At 44.2% G+C, this 25,751-nt stretch overlaps 1 protein-coding gene and 1 long non-coding RNA gene across 2 annotated transcripts in view; one reads left to right on the forward strand and one right to left on the reverse strand.

Annotated features, from left to right (window-relative positions):
• Positions 1 to 25,751, reverse strand: part of GPR158 (G protein-coupled receptor 158) — a 317,370-nt gene that overhangs the window by 194,329 nt on the left and 97,290 nt on the right. The window lies entirely within an intron of this gene.
• Positions 286 to 25,751, forward strand: part of LOC120396356 — a 46,285-nt gene continuing 20,819 nt past the window's right edge. The window contains exons 1-2 of the long non-coding RNA XR_005593077.1: positions 286 to 309; positions 14,784 to 14,829. This is a non-coding gene — a long non-coding RNA (uncharacterized LOC120396356). The remainder of the gene's footprint in view (positions 310 to 14,783; positions 14,830 to 25,751) is intronic.

The following is a 25,751-nucleotide window of genomic DNA, read 5'->3' on the forward strand; positions in this document are numbered from 1 at the left end:
GTCTTTGGATCAGGCACAGAGCCAGGTTAGCAGGTTATCTCCATCAACAACATTATTTATTTACTTTAGTGCATACTGTTTCTGTATTAGACCTTTTAAAATCAAGTGGCAATCTCAATGGGTGCTCCACAACTCACTCTTATTCATTTTATCCCATTCAAAATACTAGTCCCTACAGTAGTTGTTATAAAATGTATCACTTTGCACCCAAGATAGATCAGCACGCCTGAAGAATAAAACCCAGATGTTTGTTTTTTCCAGAGATAAACCCCACTTCCATGTACATCATTCAGAGTTTAGTTACTACCGGTAAGTTTTCCTCTCTCTCGACAGCAAGAACAAGATCGATCTGTGTTTCAAGTTCAGAATTCAACTTCAAGATTTAAGTTTAATTTAAGATCTTAGATTTAATGAGCTACAGACTCTGCTTGATCCCACACCACAGAAACCCCCACTCAATCTGAACAGAAAAGATGATTTACCTGAATGGGTTTGTATGCTTAATCCTTTCAGCACAAAGAAAAGCCCTAAGAGCCTTGGGATCCCGCTAGGGGAAGATTCCCCCAGTGCAGGCATTACAGTAAGGCTCAGTGCTTAATTTACAATAAAAGATGTGCCAGGGATGAAGCACTTAGGTACCGGGGCTCAAGCAATTTTTTTACATTCAGTAACTGATGCAACAAGCCCAGAGACGTTGGGGCTATGAACTGCCAAGCCTAGAGGGGCCGTGGCTCAGCCCTGGCACAAATTAAGCACTGGTAAGGCTGATCTCTGAGAATCCTCTCACAAGATCCAGGATAGGAGTGGCACGGGGTGGGGGGGGAGGGAAACGTGTGTTTGGGGTGGAGAGCAGGTCTTGTTGTTGTAGCCTGGAATTAGTCTAGATTGCAATGTACACCTGTCACAAATAACAGGTTCTTTATTCGGGCAGCTACTTGGAGTTAATTAAGAACATGAGATTGGAAGAACACACTGAAATCTTATGAGCTTTAATTAATACAGACAAATATAATTGAAATAATAGGAAATCAATATATATGTGTACAGTAAAATGATTTCCTGCATTGTTCATATGTACAATCTTACACTGTGCACAATGGAGACTATTAGAAACAAAGATGGAAGCAACAGTCAGTGTAGCTCGCCCCAAAAGAAAGGTGCTGGGCCAGGCTTCCTACCTGGTTTCCCCATGTTGTCATCCCAGTGTCCCAATTAGGGATGGTTTTGACAACCTTTTATACACTATTTTCTGTTCTGCCCACATACATCCAGAACTATATCTGATCAAGTCTCAGCCCCTGTTCATATTTGGTATTCAAGGAGACCAGTTTTATGGTTCCAGTTGTCCATGTGTAGCATTCCAGTTGATTATAATTACATTTCCAACAGTTAACCCAATCATTCACATCAGTCTGTCCCCCAGCAGTTCTGCTATGTCAATATGATTAGCTCTTATTGCAAAAAGCCCCTAAGATGCTACCATATATTCATTTGTGGTTTAATGTGTATCACATGATGCATTGCTGGAATATCACTAAGTACATATTGCTAAATTTTATAACCTTACACCAAGCACATATCACTTCATAACCAACAGTCACAAGCACACACTAATCATGCCATCGTATACCAACTTCTACTAGGCCTCACGCTAAACACTTAACCCTATAGTCAAGCCTAATTTTAATACCTATAATTAGGTTCTTCTGTTTGCTGTTACAGCTTCAATACATTTTATTATTTCTATAAGCATGCTTTGCAGACAGTGTATAATATACCCAAAACTACAGGGTTGGGCCTCAGGGGAGAGGTAGGACCAGGATGTTCAGTTTTCTGCCATTAGAAAGTTGGCAGCCCTAGTCCCAGGAGACTGTGAGGGTGCCATCCGCAACGTTGAAGCTTGCTCCTTCCCCTTCTCTTGTCTTTCAGTCAGCCAGTGTTGCAGTAGTGAGCTCTTCTCCCCAAAAAATCTCTTTCTGGGGACTCCAAAAGTGAGGGATGGGTGGAATAGCCCACCCCTTTATTTTGTTCACCAATTAGGCCTAATTTCTGACACACCAATTTTGGTTCATTGATTTCTGGTCTCCTGCTAATCTTGTTTACCAGACATGATTTTAACAGAGTCCTTGTATTATATCAGTAGGCCTTTTTGTTTGCACTAATTCAGTCTGTCTCTTTTTTGCACCTTTTCCCACCAACATTTATTATAAAAGTTATTGTGACATTTTATGAACTTTCACTCACTTTTCACAGTTGAGCGCATAATTAAGGTAAATTTGTAAGCACTGCAGAGACTATAAGCAGTGCTGCAGCACACAGGACAGCCAGAGGAGGCTGTCATAACTTAGACAGGTCCCTGGGGCCTCTCCAAGCTCTGACGCAGCCCATGATCACAAGGGCACAAAGATGGCTTTGTGCCAGTCCTCCCTCTCCCTGACCCTGGGACTGTGCTTCTTAGGCCTGGTCTACACTAAAAAGGGGGTTCGAATTAGGGTACGCAAATTCAGCTACGGGAATAGCGTAGCTGAATTCAAAGTACCCTAATTCGAACTACTCACCCGTCCAGACGCGGCGGTGTCGAATTCCGCAGCTCCCCCGTCGACTCCACCACCGCCGTTTGCAGTGGTGGAGTACCGGAGTCAACCGCAGCGCTTCCGGAGTTCGAACTATCCCGTCTAGATCAGACGCGATAGTTCGAACTCCGAGAAGTTGAACTCACCGCGTCGACCCGGACGGTAAGTGTGGACTAGCCCTTAGAAACATCACAGAATCTCACCAATAGGATCCAGCACTACATCTTGAAAATGACAAACATCTGCCCATGCATGTAAGCAGGATAGGTGATGTTCTAAGACATGAAGAGACACACCCATAAACTGAAGGGCAGGTTCAAACCCCAACCTGGGGAGACGGGGAGAATGGGGAGACAAAACTACTGAAATTAAGAGACACTTTAGCCCTGATCAGTTCAGCACTTCCCCCCCACCACCACCACCACCCTCTTCTGTTCAGTGGTGCACAGATTCTGAGCCAGGACTAAACTGACAGACGGTTTAACTAATTCTAAAAAGAATTTCCTGCTGTACTGAATTTATTGAGCCCTCCATGCTAGTTCAAATGGCAGATGGCAACACCACAGAGACATGAAAAAGATGAAAAGGTTTTCGGTTTGCACCAGAAGGCTAAAGCATCAGCTCAAATTATCTCTAGAACCACAAACAGGGGAACATTTTATTCCTTTTTACTCCTGGCAATATAACTACTGATAATGTTACTTGAAAATACTGTAACTGCAGATCTGGAAGTGAATTTTCTAGATATCACTAGCAATATCAGAAAATGCCACAACCTTATCCACAATGCAATTACTTCTTTCACAAGCACTTGCAAGATTACATGCAAACAGGTAACTATAAAACATGTGACTCAAAGTGGGCTTCAGGCAATCATAGGGTACTCATCACCCACACATTTGATCAAATAAGCTTCCAGAAAAACAGGGATTCATGAATAACAACCGCCACAGAATATTCACTGGAGAAAAAAAGACCTAGCATTTTGTCTCTATTATTCAGCAGCTGCCGGATGCTGGTTCACAAAGCATGATGGACTGGAGCTTTCCTGACATCGTTAAATTTAAAAAGGCAACTTTTCTATTATTAATTGTAGAAATGTACCTCTTGTTCTCTTTGGTGTACATAGCTCTCAGAGCACATACAGCATTGGTGAAGCCGAATCCGGCAGTGGCACATTACAAGCTTGATGCTTGGTGAGGATTACTACTGACTTGAGAAAATGTCAAGTTTACTTCTTGTCTGACAGAGCAAGTCCATTTTATTGGAAGCCATTACAGAAATAGCCCGAAAGGCATGATAAGAGTAAATTCTTAATGTGCACACACAAAAAAGGACCCAACCTTATAGTATCTCACTTTTTTTACTCTCACTTTGTAATCCCTTGAAATGTTTTATGGCCAAATCCTCTCATCACTTCCACTGATATAAATTAGTAGAAATTCCACTCAAGTCAGTGGAGTTAAAGCAGTGCAAATGAGAGTAGTATCAGGCTCTACTCCCAATTTACAAGTATTAAAAGTGAACTTACATGACCTGTACAAGCAACAACAAAAAAGCAACATCAAGATTAAAAGAATTTTATTTGTACCCAGTTAATAGATTCAGTCTTGGCTTTGTATTTATAAATAATGAAGTACCATCCTGCATACCTCTCTCTGGGCTTGCAGCTCTGGAAGAGTCTGACACATGCTGACTTACCCAATTAGACTGAATTAATTTTAAATATTTTGAAATGGTCTATCTTATGGTCCCTCCCTTCTCCTTCAAGCCAGTGCTATGTTACAGAATACTACACCATCAGAGCAGCAGTATCTCATTGAAAAGATAAGCCTTATGAATCACCCCATCTGAAAAGTCTCTCAAATGGCATATTGTGAATGACAAAAACTGTCCATGCATCTGATTCCTACAGAGAAACCACACTCAGAGCACTGGCTATGCATAAGACCGTCTTCAGATACTACCTCAATTAAACAGACATCCTTCTGAAGACAGAGCACAATGAAACGTTACTGTACTGTAGGTGAATAATACTAGCCTGGTTTGATGGCAGGGGTTTTGGTATGGTGTCAGGCCCCTTGAGAGTACTTGTGTACAGAAACAGAATTTCTAACAAGGACCCAGGACAGGAAACTCTGGAGACAGGTTGCCTTGTTTATATGTGTTTGTTTAAGGCTAAATTGCATGAAAGGAATAGGGCCAGAGATTTGAGGTGAAATCCTGGCCTCACTGAAGTCAATGATAAAATTCTCATTGACTTCCGTGAAGTCAAGATTTCACCCTTGGAGAGATTGCTTTGTTTTCTATAGAAAACCTGTATAAGGAACCTAAATCCCAGAAGTAATGTTTCCTCGGAAAAGACTGAAAAGCACTTATTAACTACATGAGCACTCAGCTGACTGGATCTTCTTAGACTTCTGAAAACATCTCGTTCACTCTGGGAAAGCTCAAAAGTTTAACACAGGCATAAACATAGTCATGCCTATAAACACATTTAATCTAATTTGCAATGTTACTCACATACTAGCTTGTTATCTACCCTTACACACCTGGAGAGGGGTTTTGTTTGTTTTTTGTTTAACTTGGGACACCTGTTGAGTTTCTGTCCAGGCTCATAGACTCTTCAGGTCAGGTGTTTTCTATATTCCACTAGCGCGAGAAATGTTTTGGTGAACCAGTATATATACTTTCATATACCTGTACACCAGTAAACATCTCCAACCACACATCCTGGATCAGGAATGAGAAAGAAAAATAAGTTCAATCCCCACCCTATCAAGTAATTTCTGTATCAGTGTAACAGGTGAGGAGGCTACCTGCAAACCGAGACTGTATTTAAAGTTTTGGAGTTCAGTAACATGAACGCTTTAATACCTGTGCTACCTAATTTTAAGCTGAAGTCTTGACCTATTTGGAAGAACCCTATTACTGGTCTGTGCTGAAGCGGCATCAGTTCTATGGTTCTGTGATGTGGTACCTACCCACACACAAGGCCCAACCAGCTAAAACAGGACAATTAACCTTTTAGGCTGCATCTGGAGGAGAGCTAGGGACTAACAAGGCCTAATGGCTGATGAAGCTCTGCTGGTGGAGGAGTTGGGATAACCTTATAAAGAGATGAAGCTGGTGGTAGGAGAATGTCTGCAGGGAGGAGCTTTGCAGTCAATCCCTAGAGAGGAGAAAAGTTGGCTAGGTACAAGGAGGTGTTCTAGAGGGCGAGTGTGTCCTGGAATCTGCACTGGACTACAGATTCTGGCAAGAAGCCAAGAGGGGAGAAGTAGCCCCAAGGAACAAAGGACACTGCAGTAGTAAATCCAGAGGTGGGCTAGATGATAAAGAGAGGTAGGAAACAGCCCAGGAAAACAGCAACAGGGTTAGAGCTTGAGCATACTGTGGTTGCTGGGCATAGGGTCCCTGAGCTGGAACTTGGAGTAGAGGGAGAAGTTCCCCTACCAGCTTGTGGGAGGATAGCACAGACCTGGAAGTGGATCAGAAGATTTCCTGAGATTGCAGATAAACAGTTTGTCCAGTGGGACTCTGATACCCCAGAAGGGGAGGACTATAGTGACCTGACCGGAAGGCCGTGTCACCAGGAGGAGCACCCCAGACAGAGAGACTCCATGGGGTGAGCAACCAAAAGAGGGGGCACCAGACTGGTAAAGAGCTGATTCCCAGAGACAGATTGTGAGCCGTGTCCTATACTTCCTCCAGAGGGATCTGGAAGTGTAGCTGTGATCCTTCTCAGGAGGTCCTGGAACTGCCTGTCATCAGATGGTGATTGTCATCCCCAGCCTTGCCACGGGAACCCTATTGGTGCAAGTGGTTCAGTCAGACCCAGTTTGTCCTCCTCCTGTATCTATTCCTGGAGGGGTTGAGGTTCTTCCCTGCATGGGGAGGGTTGCCTTATTACAAAGGGATCTGATAGATTCAGGGTGACATATGTATGGATCCCATGAACTCCAGTAAGACCATTGAGAGGAACTGTAGGGAAATCTGATTGGCCCCCATGGGGGAAAGGTACCACTGCTCCTGCAGTGCACAGATCCTTGTAAGCGAGTGGAATGGTGCCCACGGTATCCTACATCCTCTGTCTGGGCTGATCCCTACTCACACTGGACTCACCCAAGGAGGAGAAGGTTTCACTGTCAACGGGTGGGCCAACATTACCAGGGGACTTATTATGCCCCTGCTGGTCAATGGTACCATAACATATCATCTCATCTCATCTGTCTTTCCTTCCCATACTGAACTAATGGTGTGAGGCCCTCCCTCATTAGGACAGATCTGACAGTACTGGAGATTCTGGGTCCATGCAGATGATAATATCCTCTGGGTAGTGTATCTAGCCCTTGATGTGAGGCAGAAGGCTGGGATTCTGTCCCTCAGGTGGGGTTGGTCTTGTTGGCACTAATGGTTTCTTCTCAGGCTGCATAGGTACTGCCAGTACAAGCAGCATCCACCACCTTCCTTCCCTTGCTGGTACCAAGGACAGCTCCTTCAATGAAGGCCAGTTTGGAAGCACTTTTGGCATTTGGCTCCAAGAAACTGGCACCATGCTCCTTGTGAGCTCCTCAGACCCCTGTGCCAGGGTGCAGAGTCTCACCCAACTTAGAGGGTGTCAGAGAGGGTGTCCTCTTTTCAGATAAGGAGTTGGAGGGGGATTTTTCACATTTCTTGTGAGAATATTTGATCTTTCCCTCCTCCTTCCTTTGTTTGAAGGAGTCCTTAGTTCCAATTTACTCCAGAGCTGGAGGGAACAGTGCTCAGAGGGGTGCTCCTGGGTTCCATTGTCCAGTGGGCCAGGGTCAGACAGGGGGCCTGATCACATGGTCCATTAGGAATCTTCGGAGTCTGTACTTACAGGCTTGACAGGTTCAGCTTGGAAAAGGGCAGGCAGACATTGCACTTGGAAGAGGCATGAACTTCCCTGAGACAGTAGAGGCATTTGTTGTGGTCATCACTGACTGGAAAGGCCCTGGGACAAAACACATGTTGTTGTTTGGGCATACTAGGCATCCCATGAAGGGGGGAATATGTCCGAGTGGGGGAGGAACCCAAAGTCCTAACTACTAAAAATTATTAGAACAACATTATCTAGCTATAAAAGCCATCTAACATATTTTAAAAATTACTTACAGATGAGAACAAAGTTTGACAAAGGGGGCTACCACCTAACATTGCAGACACTGGGGGGTTCCGTCTCACACCATGAGCTAAAGAAAAGAACTGGAGAGGTGGTCAGTTCGCATCACCCTTACACCCTCTGTTTGGAGTGTGATGAGACAAGGAGCACAGGCTAGTAAAAACCTTGCATGCGCATCCAGAGTGGAATATACTTCAGGACCATTACTCGAAGAAGAATTAAAGTGCTCACAAAAAAGAACAGAAAAGGCTCAACTTGTTAAATAATTCCACTCAGCTGCAAAATTAATACATAGCACTTCACACACTGATTTATCCACATGATTCTCAGCTCCTTATCAAATTTCAACTTTAGTAACTACCAGTTTCCTACAAACCTAAGTTTCCCCCTATATTTTCAACTGGATACAATAATGTCTTCTCACTTTAAACTATTCTATAGTGTTGATGTGAAATGATCAACAGTTGCCATGTTTTACCCTAGAAGTAGCTGTGTTTCCATAGTACTGCTACATGAAATAATCCCTGTGTTTAGCTTGAAGTCAGTAAAGCATGTTTTGAGATCTTTGAGAGATTACAAGTGTTATATTAATGTAAAATGATGTTATTAAAATTAATGGGAATCTTTCCACTAGACACTCCTCTCATTACACTGAAAACATACACAGTTTCTGTACATAGTCTAAACTTAAATGATTAGGGTCAGCAGGTTTAAAACACATAAAAGGAAGTTCTTCTTCACGCAGCGCACAGTCAACTTGTGGAACTCCTTACTGAGGAGGTTGTGAAGGCTGGGACTATAACAGCGTTTAAAAGAGAACTGGATAAATTCATGGTGGTTAAGTCCATAAATGGCTATTAGCCAGGATGGGTAAGGAATGGTGTCCCTAGCCTCTGTTTGTCAGAGGGTGGAGATGGATGGCAGGAGAGAGATCACTTGATCATTGCCTGTTAGGTTCACTCCCTCTGGGGCACCTGGCATTGGCCACTGTCGGTAGACAGGATTCTGGGCTAGTTGGACCTTTGGTCTGACCCGGTACGGCCGTTCTTATGTTGTTCTTATGTAGAGACTTGTATCTACATTTAAAAATATATATCCTGTGGGATATCCAAAGATGGCCTAAAATTACCCAAAAATCAGGTTCATAATCTAACAATCTACCACATCACAAATGATTCACATACTTACAGTAAATAAATGCAACTAAAAGAGCTATTATATGGCAGTAAATATGTCTCAGAGAAAGCAATTCAGCTTGCAAAACTTCTGATGGTCCAGTAAATATATCCTTTCCCCTTCAACAATGGAACTCACCATTTTGTTTACATTGTAACCTCTCAACACTGCATCGGGACTCTGATGATTCATTTTCTCACGTAACATCGAAATCTCTCTTTGATCAACATATCCTCCATAATCTCTCAGACTCTTTTCTCTTGTCTATGCTCTTTGACCTAATTTTGTACCTTCCAAATTAGTTTCTTATTACAAGTTTCAATTCCTTCTGTCACCAAGTGCAATGTTCAGTTTAAACTGTCTTTATTTTTCTTTTCTTTTCTTCCCCATCTGGTATTAGCTGCCAGTTTTAGAACTGTGCCTCCAAGGTCTTTATTCCTTCATTGATCTCACTATGACAAATGGAATCTCAATAGCAATCCCTTCAGTGTTCATCAGTATGTTTCTCTGTTCAGTTTGAAAAGCTGCCAGTTAAGGCTATATTTTTACTTGCCTTTCTTCAATCATTTCTTTATGCAAGTCTTCCTTCAATTTTTACATTAACTGTAATTGACTATATGATTTTTTAAGAGCCCAAGTCAACAATAACACTTATCAGCCATACCTTTCATTAACTGATGTTACAGTACCTTCTCAAAACTGAATATCAAGTATTCTTTTCTTTGTAAAACCACGCTGTTTTCAATCAAAGTGTGCTGCGTAAAATGCCTCCCTGCTTAGTCCTTTAAAATACCTTTGCAGAACACCAACAAAAATAATGTTAAAATAAACTGTGATAAGATTGAAATGTATACATTTCAATTAGAGATGTAGTTGAAATTTATTTTATCATAATTTCTTCACCATAATATACGTACTAAAGTATAGACTATGTGGTATATGTTTTAAAAATAAAATTGAATTCCATCATTAGATGCCAAATTTTGCCATGCATAAATTACTTGCAGAGTAAGGTAGTACTCAGTGTGAGTAATCTGTTACTCTGCAAGTATTCCCATTGATTTTGATGAGACTGCTGATGGAGTAAAGGATTACTCAAAAGAGCCAGGCTATCAAAATATGGCCATAAAATAATATGCAGTATGAAGCTATTATATTGCTAACTGTGGAGATGTCAAGAATTCCTCAGATTTTTGAGGAACCATTTAAACAAATATTTTAAGATCTCAAAATTGGCACATTTACAAACCATTTAGACATCATCATTTTGTCACTGACACTTTTCAACAACATGTCCTTAGAGGAAACCCCACAATGTAATTAACATTGGATTGAATGACAACTGAGGAAGTGCATTCTAAGTATTTTCTTTCAACCCTGGAAACAGACATATAGTGTACCGCAACTTTCATTTCACCTGGAAGACTCAAAATCTTTTATTACTCTCATTGACAAACACAGATCAATAGATTAATAGATTCTAAGGCCAGAAGGCACCACTGTGATCATCTAGTCCAGGGGTGAGCAAACTACAGCCCGAGGGCCGCATCCAGCCCTCCAGACATTTTAATCTGGCTTTCAAGCTTCCGCCAGGGTGCGGGGTCAGGGGCTTCCCCACTCTGCGCAGCTTCTGGAAGCAGAGACATGTCCCACCTCCATCTTATACGCGTAGGGGCAGCCAGGGGGCTCCACACACGCCCCCGCCCCAATCACAGCCCCTGAAGCTCCCATTGGCCGGGAACTGTGGCCAATGGGAGCTGCAGGTGTGGCGCCTGCAGACAGGGCAGTGCACAGAGCTGCCTGGCCGTGCCTCTGCATAGAAGCCGGAGGGAGGACATGCCGCTGCTTCTGGGAGCTGCTTGAGGTAAGCGCCATCCGGAGCCTGCACCCCTGACTTCCTCCCGTGCCCCAACCCCCTGCCCTGATCCCCTCCCACTCTCTGAACCCCTCGGTCCCAGCCTGGAGCACCCTCCTACACTCCCAACCACTCAACCCTAGCCCCACCCCAGAGCCCGCACTCCCAGCCGGAGCCCCCACCCCCTCCCACACTCCAATCCCCAAGTTTGTGAGCATTCATGGCCCGCCATACAATTTCCACACTCAGATGTGGCCCTCAGGCCAAAAAGTTTGCCCAACCCTGATCTATCTAGTCTGACCTTCTGCCTAGCTCAATTCTTGTTTGAATAGAGCATATCCTTTACAAAAACATCTACTCTTGATTCTAAAATTGCCAGGAATGAAGAATCCACCACAGCCCTTGGGGAAACAAGGAGTGGGTGGTGCTTCGGTCAGACCGATAGGAAAGGTAGAGTCAGATAAAGAGGAATGTTCCCCACAGAATGGGCTGGGCGGCCACGTCCTGGGCAGGCAGATGCAGCCAGGCTATGCTGCGTTGCAGTTTGTGCCGCTCTGGTTGGCCGCAGCAGCCTCGTGCCTGCTGTTGCTAGGCCTCTGTGAGCCACCACTCTCCCAAGTACGTGCCTGCATGATCAGTGTCTCACTGCTAGTGACAGTAAATCCCCAACAGGGAGTAGCCTCCTGCACGGCTAGGCCAGGGATGCCTGTAGCACCTACCACATGGGTGAGGGCTCCACGCAGGCAGCAGCAGCAAGGTCTGGAGGGGATGGGGGGGGCATCTTGGGCATTTGCGGCCTGGATGGCAGCTGCAGTGCAAACCAGGCAGGCTGCTCCCTGTGGCATCGGGCCCTGAGGGAGCGGCAGCTGGTGTTGATCCCTTCGGGAGACTGATGCTGCTCTTTCTGTGGGGAGCTGGGAGCAGCTAGTGCTGCTCCATCTGCACTGCAGCCAAGAACTCCTGGTTTGGTCCTTCCTTTCAGAAACGGCTCTCTATTTTCCCCCCCATAAGTCAAGCACTGGGTAAAGCAACAAAACATTAGAGTAGCAGTTCAGCTCCATAAGGCATGGCAGTTTCCCTGAACTTGAAGACAGGCTGGGTTACTGACAGAAGAATGCCCCCAAAATGTCATCTCTCTGTTGTAAATATTTTATAATAATACACAGCGAATCTGTAAAACTACGCTGTGCTCATGTTCACCACTGTTGTGGTATATTTTATCCACACTGCTTGGAAAGATATACAAAAATAGTATTTGTCAATGCATCGTTTTAAAATAGAAAGACCGTTCTCTGAACAAAATAATAGATTTGAGCTCATAGTTGCAGGGTAGGTCTCACCAGCATTTCTGAATTCTGCATAAAGTGCTATTAGTGACTGATAAAATATTAATTACAAGAATGTAGTTGAACAAGCAGCTGACCGAGGAAATGCCATTAGTGAACCATGATTTTTCTGCCAAAAAATACCAAGCACAGCACAATTTTGCTTTCTGCCCTATTTAGTAAGGATCACAAGTTTGTAGCTAGTGGTCTGAAAGCATCTTGGAGTCATCCACACTAGGGAGACCTGCAGACAGCATGCCCGCTCCTCTTTTAAAACAAATCAAGCCAAAATGGTCACACAGTGTGCCTTGAAGGGATTAATACAGTTTTGTTGTTTCAGCAATAGCAGAATTACAGTTTTGCTAGACGTACTTCATGTTAAAACCCCAATGAGATGTTCAGCCTCTCTGTACTTGGGGAGTTGAAGTCACCGCTACTCTAAACCACTCACCTCCAACTACCTCTGCCTCACTGGTGTTTCCCACTGTCTCCCCTCCTTTTGTTTCTGTCCCTATCTCTGCAGTCTAAATCCCAGGTTGTGCATTCAGATTCAAGCATCGCTGTCCCTAGCTGACATACAAAGATTTTCTCTTGTATGCCAGTTCATTTTGGGGGCATTCACTTTAGGCTGATTTGCAGACTGACCATGTTTAATCTATATCCCATGCCTAACTTAACTACAGTCTGCTGCTCTCACTGTGGAGTCCAGATCCTCAATTGCTACAGAGGGCTGGAACCTGGCTTCTGACATCTCCCAGCAGGAACTAAATGACTATGCACTGATAATATGCTCCATGGCATAACAATGAACCAGTCTCATTGTAACTAGTCTCAAAACCTTCCTGTCATCTCTACTGACTAGAGACTTTTACTGCTGCTACCAAGCTGACTCTCTAAAATTCAGTTTGAACTTATAAAAAAAAAAAAGGTATATTTCATCATTTTAAAAAACATTTCCCCACCCCACCCCCCAATGCTTTCAGAGATCTATTAGATTAGTGAAACTGAAGCATTCCCTTACAGAAGTTTTTTGGTCTATAACACACAGACATACATACATGTTGGGTTTGTCTACATCAGAGGTGCCTAACCTATGGCCCACTAGAGCATTTCATAAGGCCTGCAGCCTGCTTCAACACAATGTACTAATGGCCGATTCATTAGTGTTTTGTCATCACGTTTACATCACTTTAGTTACAAGTGTGTATATAGACAATACCGTACATAGGTTGTTTCTATCTAAATACATATAAAACAATCTGAACTTAAAATAGAAATCAATACAGGTAACTTTAAATCTTATTAAAATATGTAGAATCTGTTTGGCCCACCCAAGGTTGTCCTTAGGTTTATGTGGCTCTCCTATGAAACAAGGTTAGGCACCACTAGTCTACATGGTGTGTTATCCTTACCAGAGGGGTGTAAATTCTAGTGAGCACTAGCATGTCAGGCACTGTGTCACCAATGTGGACCTTGTTGGCATGCACTAAAAGTTCCCTAGAGGAAGTTAATGTAGACTCAAAAACTAAATTTTCCAGAATTTTCATTCAACTCAAAACCACTTCATTTCAATGTTGTCCAAACAAAATATTTCATTTTGACCTAAAACTAAACATTTTATTTCCTTTTTGACCCTTTTAAAGGTTTTTGTTTATTTTTCAATAAAATTAAAGGCATTTTTAAAACAAAAGTTGTTTCATACCAAACGTGTCAAAATGTTTTGTTTAGAAAATGTTGAAACAAGATGTTTCAACTTTTGGGGAATTTATTTTGTTGTTTTTTTCCAGCATGAACAATTCGGCGAAACCAACATGAATTCGTAAAACTTGTCAGTGTCACCAAATCTTCATTTTTCAGTAAAAAAAAAAAAATTGTCCAAAAAAATGTGACCAGTACTGTTTATATGTCCCTATGTTAGGCTGCTTGCTGAGATGAGGGACCCCAAACCTAGCCTCTTTTAGTTAATGAAAGGAAGGACAAACAAGCAGAACCCTGATTACATTTTGCTTTCCAGTGGCACAGCACAAACATGAAACACTTGGGATTAATAGGTCAGAGAACCCAGCAGATTTATGTGAGCTAATTGTGTTCCGCAGCTAGACTTATTTAACAAGGAATCCATGATTTAGGAGCATCTATTTATTGGCTTTCATTAAAACAAACAGACTCCTTGGAGACCTGTATTTATTCTTTGTCCTACCCATTATGGTTCCTGCAAAATTGTTTGTATTACAAAGTTTGCAGCAACTTTCTATAATTTGAAAGTGGTGGTTGTTGTTGGGGAACTAGAGTTATATTCGAGATGCTTAAAAAAAAACAAAAAGTGTGCAAGCTGGTGAAATACCATTACATTTAGAACTCCCTAGTGCACAGGGATATATGTTTCCCCATCTGGTCTCTGGAAGAAATTAGCTAAGCAAATAGTTTTCTCTGTGAAGCTGCAGAGCTTCATTCAGCAACAGATTCCAGAGAGCCTCACTTATCTATTCCTTCTTTACACTCAGCTTCCCATGTTATATGCAGAATCGCTCCCCCTGTTCTTATTTGGGTATATAAGAATTTTAGCCCATATAACACTAGGAGCAGGAAATTAACAGCTGTGGAAACCAGGCTTATGTTTTGCCCAGAGTAAAATGTTTTGCTAAGTAAATGATGTAGTCTGCTCTGGAAGAACGCAGAAAGCAGATTTCTTCCTCTCTCCCCCCCAGTGTAAGATTGCCCTATTAGAACTGGAATCAGAAGGAATCTCTCATGGTAAGTTCTGCATTCAAGTATTCTTTCAGCCATGGAAAAAGTATGTGGGTATTTGCCCTTATTTGTGGTTTTAGCTAATTCTATATTATGGTAATCATTGCTGTCACTAGCTGATCTTAATCAACATAGAAGTGATAGGGCACATGTCTTTATATATAACTGTTATAGGGATGTAGATAAGCATCTGATGACATAGTTATTGCATAGCTTTCTAAAATGTTGTATAATACTAGTAGATTTAAAAAAATGTTCATCTTCCATTAGCTAAAAAATTATCACAGAACATAGTGATAAATTTTAAATTAGTGTTATTTCCCTTTCCTTTATTGCATCAATTTTTAATGGACTGCATGTATATATTTAAATAAACACACAAACAAAAGCAATTAAAAATCTAAGCAATACAAACACTATAGCTATTCTACATGCAGAATTACTGTCAGAAACTGTGATGGGATGGTCAGGCCTAGTAGTTGGAGCCAGAGGGTAGGGCTGGAATCAGGAATCTAGAGCGGGGTTCGAATGAGAGCAAGGCTGGAACAGGACTAGGTACAGGGTGGGAGCAAGGCTTGGGGCTAAGGCTTGGGGAGTCTATTACCACTGTCAGGCAGGAGAGAGTTCCAAGCCCTGGAGTGACGCCGAGCAGACTGAGCTGCTGTTCCTCCTCTGGGGCTTATATACCTGCCATGGGAGTCGCCAGGCCAGTTCCCGGCTTGTGGACTGGCTGGAGCCCAGTACAGAAGTGACTCATCACTTTACAATTACTAAAAAAAAATTAGGAGTAATGAGGGAGGGTCTTTCAATTCATAATTTCCTCTATAGTATTATCTCCTTCTTTTGTATCCTTCCTCAACTTCCCACTGAAGTAGTTAAAACTAGCTGAAGCCCACTAGGACAGTCAAGCAATCAATCCCAGCACTAATACCAGTGATAAAAGCTGCTGTACTGTATTTAAAATAGGCCTAGTGCTTCACTGCTCTTGCCTTCTGCATTCAGTAATCATAAATCCCAGCTCCACCTCTGAAATCAGAATCAGACTGCTGAGGTAGAGAGCTCCAGTTTCACCTGAGAGGTAATGAGATGAAATCATTCCACAAGGGAAGAGAAAAATACAGCCAGCTGACTATGCACCATTTAATTCAATGACTCCTTAGTGAGGAGCATCAATGGCTGGGGTGCAGCTGACAACAGAAATGTTGCTTTATATAACACTTTATTGTCCATTTGTGTGGCATTGTAGTAGCAAATAGTTAACAGGCCACAGAGGAATAGTCAAAGTCAAAGAAATCTGCTCCAGTAAGTACTTTTGGTGGTTTGGAGTCAATTCAGTGATGCTGCAGGTTTGTGGGTTGGCATATTTTTGTCCCTGGAATATACTTTCACTATAGAATATTGTTCTCAAAACTATTTATACAGCCACATAGGTGTGTGCAGTGCCTTACAGGCAAGTATGTACACAAAGTCCTTGCCCTGAGCAATTTGTGATCTACAGTGGATGGGAAACAAGATGAAAGACAACAGATTTTAACATATAAAAAGGTGCCCCCACTTTTGTGCGATTAGAAAGTTGCCTCTAAACTGAATACCCCTGTCTCCACCCCTGCCCCACCCCTTCTACAACACTCCTTCCCTGCTTGCTCCATCCCTCCCTCCCTCCGTCACTCGGTCTTCCCCACACTTGCTCACTTTCACCGGGCTGGGGCAGAGGGTGTGGGAGGGAGGTGAGGACTCTGGCTGGGGGGGCAGTCTCTAGGGTGGGGCCAGAAATGAGGGGTTCAGGGTGAAGGAGAAGGCTCCAGGCTGGGGCAGGGGGTTGGGGTCTCAGCAGTGCTTACCATAGCTCCCAGGAAGCAGCCGTCAGGTCCCTGTGGCCTCTAGATACATGGGTGGCCAGGGAGGTTCCGTGCACTGCCCTCGTGCCCACAGCCACCGCCCCCACCATTCCCATTGGTCACAGTTCCTGGACAATGGGAGCTGCGGAGCTGGCCCTCGGGGTGGGGGCAGCACACAGAGCCTTTCTGGCCACCCATAGTTTGCCCACCCCTGCCCAAGGGCCACATCTGGCCCTCCAGATGTTTTAATCTGGCCCTCGAGCTCCTGCCCGGGAGTGGGGGGTCGGGGGCTTGCCCCGCTCCACACGGCTCCTGGAAGCAGCAACATGTCCCCCCTCTGGCTTCTACACCTACAGGCACCCAGGGGGCTCAGCACACTGCCCCCGCCCCAAGTGCAGCCCCTGAAGCTCCCATTGGCCGGGAACCGTGGCCAATGGAAGCTGCAGGGGCAGCACCTGCGGACGAGGCACGCACAGAGCTGCCTGGCCACGCCTCCACATAGGAGCCAGAGGGAGGACATGTTGCTGCTTCTGGGAGCTGCTTGGGGTAAGCGCCTCCCCAAGCCTGCACTCCCATGCCCCAACCCCTCTGCCCCAGCCCTGATCCCCATCCCACCCTCCAAACGCCTCAGTCCCAGCCCAGAGCCAACCCCTAATCCCAAGCCAGAGCCCCCACCCATACCCCAACCTCCAATTTTGTAAGCATTCATGACCCGCCATACAATTTCCATACCCAGATGTGGCCCTTGGGCCAAAAAGTTTGCCCACCCCTGGTCTAGGGGCTGCAGGAACCTGGTGGCCACTTCTGGGAGCCGCACGGAGCTAGGTCACGCAGGGAGCCTACCTTAGCCCCGGGCTCCTGCTGCATTGCTGAGTAGACTTTTAACAGCCCAGTCAGCGGTGCTGACAGGAGCTGCCAGGGTCCCTTTTTGATTGGGCATTCTGGTTAAAAAACAGACGCCTGGCAACCCTACCCCATTTGCTCTTTTAGGTGCCTTTGATATTATTTAAATAAAAATACAACAAACCCATCCTGCAGCAAACCCCCATTCCAGCAGAACTCCATCCCCAACACAACCCAAAAGGCAGAATTTTCCCCACCAAAACTCAATTCCTCATAAATAATCAGTCCCAACAGGATCCAACTTGTTCAACCATTCAGGAAAAACAGGTAGGTCTTGCAGTGTGCCCTGAAGGTCAACAATCCCTGACTATTTGGGGCCCATGGCTGGAGTTTGTTCCACAGTTAAGGGTGCCTCATGGAGAACACACTACCCCCAGTATGGTGACCAGATGACCCAATTGTATAGGGACAGTCCCGATTTTTGGATCTTTTTCTTATATAGGCTCCTATTACCCACCCCCTGTCCTGATTTTTCACACTTGCTGTCTGGTCACCCTAACCACCAGGCTCCTTTATAGTAAATCAAAGGAAATCCATCTTACATGCTTCTGCTAACTGAAACTGCAGCACTAGGGCATGGAGAGAGAAGGTCTTTCACATAGACAGGTCATAGTTATTTAGGGTTTTATGGGTCAAAACTAGAGATAATCTAAAATATTTTTTTTCTGAAAAAATATTACCCTCATAATAATCTTTGTCATTACTTCTAACTAATCAGGATCGTTGCAGCTTTACCTAGACTGACTATTAGACAGCTAGCCAGCTCTCATATATAGCCCAGTCTCCAGGCCACGCCTTCAGCAGTGCTTCAAAGTCAGGTGCAAAAGCAATATGATCTGAGTGTTATCCACATTCAGAAAACACTGCAGGCCATACCTCCTCACTAACCTTCCTAACCGCCTACCTACACCTTGAACAGGGGAAGAGACAAGATGGATTCCTACAGAACCCCACAAGGCAGTGACCTTTGGGAAGAGAAGCAACTTCCCCACACCAGGCTCCAGAAATGCTCAGCAATGAAAGAATAAAGCCATTAAAGAACAGCCCCATCCACTCCTGCTGTTGTCAATCACCAACACCTCATGATCAATGGTATCAAAGAGTTAACTATATATTAGCATGGACAACAGCTTTTAAACCATCCAGAGGAAATCATCCACTAATGCCATCAGCATGGTTTCTCTCTTGTACTCTGGTTTGTTCCCAGACTAATAAGGATCAAGGAGATCTCAGGCCATAGGTAACTCAGTTGTCTCACCCCAAACCCTTCTGTGATCTTAACCAGAAATGGAAGACACTGTGCAGGCTGATAATTCACCAGACTGTCAACATCGGGCACTGGGATTTTGAGCAAAGTTTTTACAATTGCCTCCTTGAGAGACAGTAGGACCCTGTCATCCCAAAAACAATATTAACAAACTTCTCCAGAAGTGGACCAGCATTTCTCTACTGGCCTTCTCTAGTCAGGAAGAACAGAGACCAGATTGTAGGATGAAGTTCCCCAAACACCTCTTCTACTTCAGTGAGCCAGAAAGCTTTGCATTTGTCCCCTTGAGAATCCCTTCTGAAGCCTTGAGAACAAGCATCTTACTCTAAATCTGCATGATTTTAATTGTAAAATAATCTGTAATTTCCTCACAGTAGGAGGGATTTGCATCAGCTACCAGGTGGGGTGGAGATAACCTGGATTAACCAAGATGCCCACATCCTTAAATGAATCTGATTGAGATTTTACAGATGCTAATAACAGGATGGAAAAGAGGAAACTGCTTATGGGAGAACTTATTTTCCAGTATTGTCTTCCTGGTGAATTTCATTCACGAGATTATTTATATTATATCATATTTCAATACAAACAGCAGAGAATCTATTTTTTCCCCATAGTCAGAGACACAGCTTTGCAGTTTTCCCTTGGCTGGTTCCAAGTATTCCAGCTGTGTCTTCAATGGTTTGAACAGATTTTTAAGAGAGCTCCAGTACAGAGTCAGCTGGCAGTAAGAGTTTAGAGTATGGGGAAAGGATATTTCTTCTTCTCCCTCAGTAAGACTCCAGAGTTTGAATAGCTGATAGAAGCTTTGTCTTTCTGTCAAAGGGAGTTTCAAACTGTTGCCAAAATTCATTATAGAAAAATATAAAAAGGGGAAATAAAAAAACCTAATTAAAGTGCAGTTCTGCTTACTGATGTTATTTTGCCATTTAAGAAAATACACTAAGGTCAGGGTGACTAAACAGGCACTATTAGTTTATCATTATTATTATTAGACAGACTTTTATTTGCTTCATGTGCCAGTGCTGATATGTAGCATTTCTAAATGACTGTGGACTAAGAATATGCTAAGTTGGGAACTGATGTTCTTAAAAAGAGAAAGACAGGGTAGATTAGGCAATATCTTTTATTGGACTGTAACAGGCTTATAAGCCCCAGGGCTTCAGTTTGGGGCGTGGCCCCCAGCTGCAGCCACTTCCCCAATCAGCCTAGCCTGAAGGCTGTCTTCTCAAGCCCTGCCAGGCTGCTTTTCCAAGCCCTCAGGGCCGGAGCAGGGTCCACCCTGCTACATGGACCAACTTCTTTGGTGGAAGGTACAAGCTTTTGAGCTACACAGAGGTCATTTACTGGACCAACTTCTGTTGGTGGAGCTCTGTGGAGCTCGAAAGCTCATGCCTTCAACCAACAGAAGTTGGTCCAATAAAAGATATTGCCTCACCCACCTTGTCTCTCTCATATCCTGGGACTAACATGGCCACAACATCTATGGAAAGTTCATTAAAAAGGATTTAGATTTAGATTCTTGTTCCCACTTAATTTCAAAATACCCATTCAAAACCTCTTTCATCTGGACACTGATGAAGCATTAGAATGGCTGTACTTTTTCATAAATAAGATATTATGCTAATTTTTATCTAGCAATCAGTGGCGGATTAGCCACTGGGCCATGCCTGGGGCCCCCTGGAAATCCTGACTACCTGGGTGGGCAGGACAGGGGAAGACCTGCACCCCAACCCCGCTCCACAGTGGCAGCGCTGGGTGGAAGGGTCCGCTAGCAGCCCCCAGCTCAAACCACAAGACAGGGGAAGCCACCCCGCCCCCAGCAGCCACCAACCCATCCCCAGCTGAAGCGATGGGATGGGGGGGAAGCTCTCCGCAGCAGCCCCCATCCCTGGCAGAAGCCCCTCAGTGGGGGAAGCCCCTCCCAGTGGCCCCCAACCACCTCCCCAGCAGATGCCCCTGGGAAAGGGAATCCCCAGTACCACCATCCATCCCCCCCACAGAAGCTGTGGGGTGCAGGGGAAGCCCCCATGCCAACCCTGCTCTCTGGCAGAAGCATCAAGTGTGGTGGGAGAAGCCCCAGAACCTCAACCCTGGTTCCCTGCAGAAGAGCGGGGAGTGGTGGGGGAAGCCCGAGTACTCAGACTCCCACTGAGGCCCTGGGACTGGAGGAGCTCTCACTCCCCACTGTGTCCCAGGCTGCGGGACAGAGCTTCTCCAGTCTTGGGACCGCAGTGGGGAGGGAGAGAGGCAGAAAGGAGCAAAAGGGGTTGCAGGTCTGCAGTGGGAGGACCAAATGGAGGGGACCCTGGGTGAAACGGGGTGGGCTCCGCCCCCAAGGGAAAGGGGCAGAAAGGGATGGGGCTGTGGACAGGGCCAAAGGCAGAAGGGGCGGAACGGGGGTGGGGCAACAGGCAGAAGGGGTGGTGCTCTCGCCCAGGGCCCAGGAAACCTTAGTCCGCCTCTGCTCGCAATATAGGTAGCTGCAATTTTACACACATGTAATTATCATAATTTACAGCACTAGGTTTAAATATTTAAAAATATTTTAAAAAATGGAAAGAATCCCTTGAAGTGTTTGCTCACTGTATACGTCTGAATATGTGGAAACATTATCATGAGTGCAGCAAAGACGTTTCAGTGAATAGTTATTCAAATTTTAACCAAGGTCATTTGGGTTGTTTTTGCACCATTTTCATGTTGGCTTTCTCCAAATAGTCTGTGTAGTTTAGCAACAGAAATATTGCTAGAAATAATGAAATCTGAATTTATAAATGAGAGTATTCAATAATTAATCCAGATTCTAAGAATCTGCTACATAAATAATGGAACAGAAGCATAACATGTGATATATATGTCCAAAGAAAACTTACACACACACACTTTGAATTTCATATACTGAATCCTTGTGCAGAGTGGCCCACAATCTACAAACCAAGAATTATTCACAAAAAATATGTAGTAAACAGTTCTGAGGAAATCCTTCTCTGCTGGTGAAAAAATTCCAAAGAGAAAAAGAAAAAATCATCAAGTACATTTTAATTATGAATTATTTACTTAGCTCTAACTAGGATCCATACAGTAAAAAAAAATGAAAATTACAAAATTATACAGTAAATTTAAGGGCTTGACCCAAAGACTATCAAAATCGATGGAAAACTCCCATTTATTTAAATGGGCTTGGATCAGGCCCTAAGAGACTAGACAAGCAAGGAGAAGATTTTATTCTATGCAAATAAAACTGAATTTTGAGGAAAGATAGTCCTTGTCCTTACATTTTTACTATTTTTTTAAATCAGTAAATAATTTTTAGCACATTGCATTATTTTAGTATATCAGATTTGGCTGTGGTGTATATTGTTTGTTACATATCCCCTCTCTCTATTCCCTCACTGTTTTACATCCACTACATTAGCGTTATTTACAGAGGGGGCAGATTCTCTGTAGTGGAACAAGGGAGGGGTGGGGATAGGGTTGCCAACCCTCCAGGATTGTCCTAGAGTCTTCAGGAATTAAAGATTAATCTTTAATTAAAGATTATGTCATGTGATAAAACTCCAGGAATACATCCAACCAAAACTGGTAACCCTAGGTCAGGGAGGGATTCCAAGCCAGCCTCAGGCCCTCTGAACAAAATGGCTGCTCTTCCTCTTGTAGCGGAGAGCAACAACCAGCCTACTTCCTGGTCACAGGTCTCTCAGACTAGGTTCACAGGGGCCTGGCAGCCCTGTGGAGGCTTTTCAGGGCCTGCCATTGGTCCCCGGCATGCCAGCCAAGATCCTCTCTAGGCTCGGTGTGTCCCTCCAGCACAGCCACGGTAGGCTGTCTTCATCCCAATTTGTGTCTCTCTGGTGTTCGCTGTGGGAGCTTTATCTTTGAAGCCCCCAAGCTGGCAGGGGCTACATATGGATTCTTCTTTCCTCTGTCACCTTACAGGCCCATGCACAGTAAATACTATACCACTACTCCCTTCTAAATTCATGTCACTGAATTGCTCTGTTTCACAAACCCCATCCCAGCTTATCCTAGAACGTTGCTTTCCTTTATTTCTAAACTCAACAATAGTCTTTCTATGACTCACATGACGTTTGAAAACAAGTAGTCAGGACAGAAACTGCTCCAAGGCACCTTACAATAAACCCTTCAGAGACCTGTGTATACTTCCTGTATCTCCAAATCCCTTGTCACTTCATTTCCAGTACAGTCAGACAGTGCTTAATTTGTAATGAAAGAGGTGATGGCGCTCAAGCAATTTTTTTACATTCATAACTGATGCAGCAAGCCCAGAGGTGCTGGGGCTATGAACTGCCAAGCTTAGAGGTGCCAGCCCTGTCACAATTAAGTACTGCAGTCAGCCCTAAACATTCAAGAATCCTGACTTACAACCCTCAAAAACATGCAATTGCCACAAAATTAAGATTTTTATTTATTTATTTATTTTTGGTCATCTGGTGTTTGAACTCTCCCTTTTCACTCCAATATGAGTGTGACAGTTACAGGTTGAAAATTTAAATTTCAATGCATACAAAACACACACATACAAAAAATGCAGTTCCCACCACCACCACTGCACAGAGTACTACCCACTCCCTAAGTCTCCCTTACAAGGCTCCCTAGAAGTGACACCTCCCTTCCCACCTGAGGGAAATAGGTACTTATAGGTCTTTCAAGAGAATAGACTGCAGCCCAGGCCAGTCACCAGTGCCAATAGAGGAGTAGATGTGAAGACATCTTGGGACCCCTTGAGGAGGAGGTGTGTCACTTGGGAGCCAGTCAGGTGTCAGTTTGGGAGAGAAGAGGTGGGCCCTATGTATAGTACCTGGGTATGCAGTGAATGGACTAAAAGTTCAAGTTTGAGGGGAGGAAATGCTTTCTGGACACCAGGGTTGGTATTTTCAACCATGTCCTTGAGCAGTTTGGAACATCTCACCCTAAAAGTAGCATGTTGAGGAGCTGCTAAAGGGAAAGTGGCCAGAGGAATTGGCAGCAGATTAAAAGAGCCTACAGCCAAGGAACTGTAGGAAAGAGCCCACTGGCTGCTATGGAAAGCCTACAAAAACGGGCACTAGCGAATATCTGCTCAGGCAGGGAACAAAGAGTCAGCACGAACTGGGGAGCCAAGCAGTGCAGCTATGTACTGAAGCAACCAGAGGCCAATGCAGTGAAGCAGCAAATTGAGAGGAAGAACTTACACACGTTTGTCACAGAAATTGAGATTCTCTGTAAGGAGGGGTCATACCTAGGGACAGCAGCCATAGAATCCCAGTGAAACCACAGGGAATGCTTGCTATTCAGAGCAGCTGCCAAAGAAGAACCTGCAAGAGCTGCTGGCACAGTTGTTGAGCTGCAGAGTCCAGGAGAAGAGGCTGAAAGCATGTCAGTAATAGAGGCCTCCAAGAAGCAGCCATCTGGCCATTCAAGGTATGTCTGCACAGCAATTAAAAACCCGCAATTGGCCCATGCCAGCTGGCTCGGGCTCGTAGGGCTGTTTAATTGTGGGGTAGGATGAGCTAGAGAGCCCTGAAAAGCACAGAGCACCCTTAATATCAGCGAGCAAACAATCCTCCAAGGCTGCCTTAAAGAGGACATGAAAGCTTTAAAGTTAGAAGTGCTCCAATGTTGGTACCCATTCAGAGCCAGGTTTCTGAATGTCCCCTATACAAGGGTATAGAGATATGTTTGTGGAAAATTATGATTTAGAGACACTGTCATAAGGGATGGTATGGTAAATATCAGAATTTAGAAATTTGCCCTGGAAGCTGGGGTTGAGAACAGTGTAGCTGTGCACAGCAGTCCACCGCAACAGCTCTCTAGTTTGTTTTATTATAAGGTTTATTCCTTTCTCATTCACTGTCTTGTGTTTAATGAACCCCAAGATCATTGTACAGGGGAGTGTGGGTGCAAGGATGCTCCACAGGGATCATGCACAATTCTTCACTCTTGTCATATAAATACTGTTCCCTGCTCATCAGGTAGAGGGCACCCCAAATTAGGTTGGGAGGAGAGGAAGACATGTCACATTCTCTCTCTTCTCCTATTCATGGCTAGCAGCAAGCTCTGAATCTCTTACTGATACACGGAATACATAACACCTGCATGCTATGCCAACGTAAGAACGTAAGAATGGCCATATTGAGGCAGACCAATGGTCTATCTAGCCCAGTATCCTTTCCTCCGACAGTGGCCAATGCCAGGTGCTCAAGGGCGTCTCTAGCTTTTTTGCTGCCCCAAGCACAGCAGGCAGGCTGCCTTTGGCAGCCTGCCTGCGGGAGGTCCCCGGTCCTGCAGATTCGGCGGCATGCCTGCAAGAGGTCCTTGGAGCGCTGGTGCCTGGAGCCGCCCCTGCAGGTGCTTCAGAGGAAATGAGCAGAACAGCAATCATTGAGTGATCCATCCCATGTTGTCCACTTCTAGCTTCTGGCAAATATCCATTTCTCTGTGTGTACATGATCTCTACACTACAGTTTGCTGACCTATCAGTATGTAATAATTACTGGACTAAATATCTGTGTGCACACACGTATATGTAACAATATCACACCAAATACCTGTGCATGGCCTAGTGAATAACAAGATATACCAAGTATCTTTTACTTGTATATAACAACACTACACCTAAAAACTGTATTCACACCAGTTTGTTTGACATGCATTTACCTAGAAATGCCCTATGAATCAAATCATTAAAAAAGGTAGAATTTTTTTGTTGTTTAAAATAAAACACACAAAAATGCATTTCATCTTAGAGAATATCCCTCTTCACTTTCACTGGCATAGAAAGCTGTTTTCTCAGGGGACAGGTGGAAGCAGAGAATAGCATGCTATGTCTCCTAACAGCACTTCTGGGAACTAACGGAAAGATGGGCACTAACTAAAATTTTGCAAAACTGTGCAAACATTTTAGCTTTCGAAATGAGAGT

This window comes from Mauremys reevesii, linkage group 2, assembly GCF_016161935.1.
Source record: "Mauremys reevesii isolate NIE-2019 linkage group 2, ASM1616193v1, whole genome shotgun sequence".
In the NCBI taxonomy this organism is placed as follows: Eukaryota; Metazoa; Chordata; order Testudines; family Geoemydidae; genus Mauremys; species Mauremys reevesii.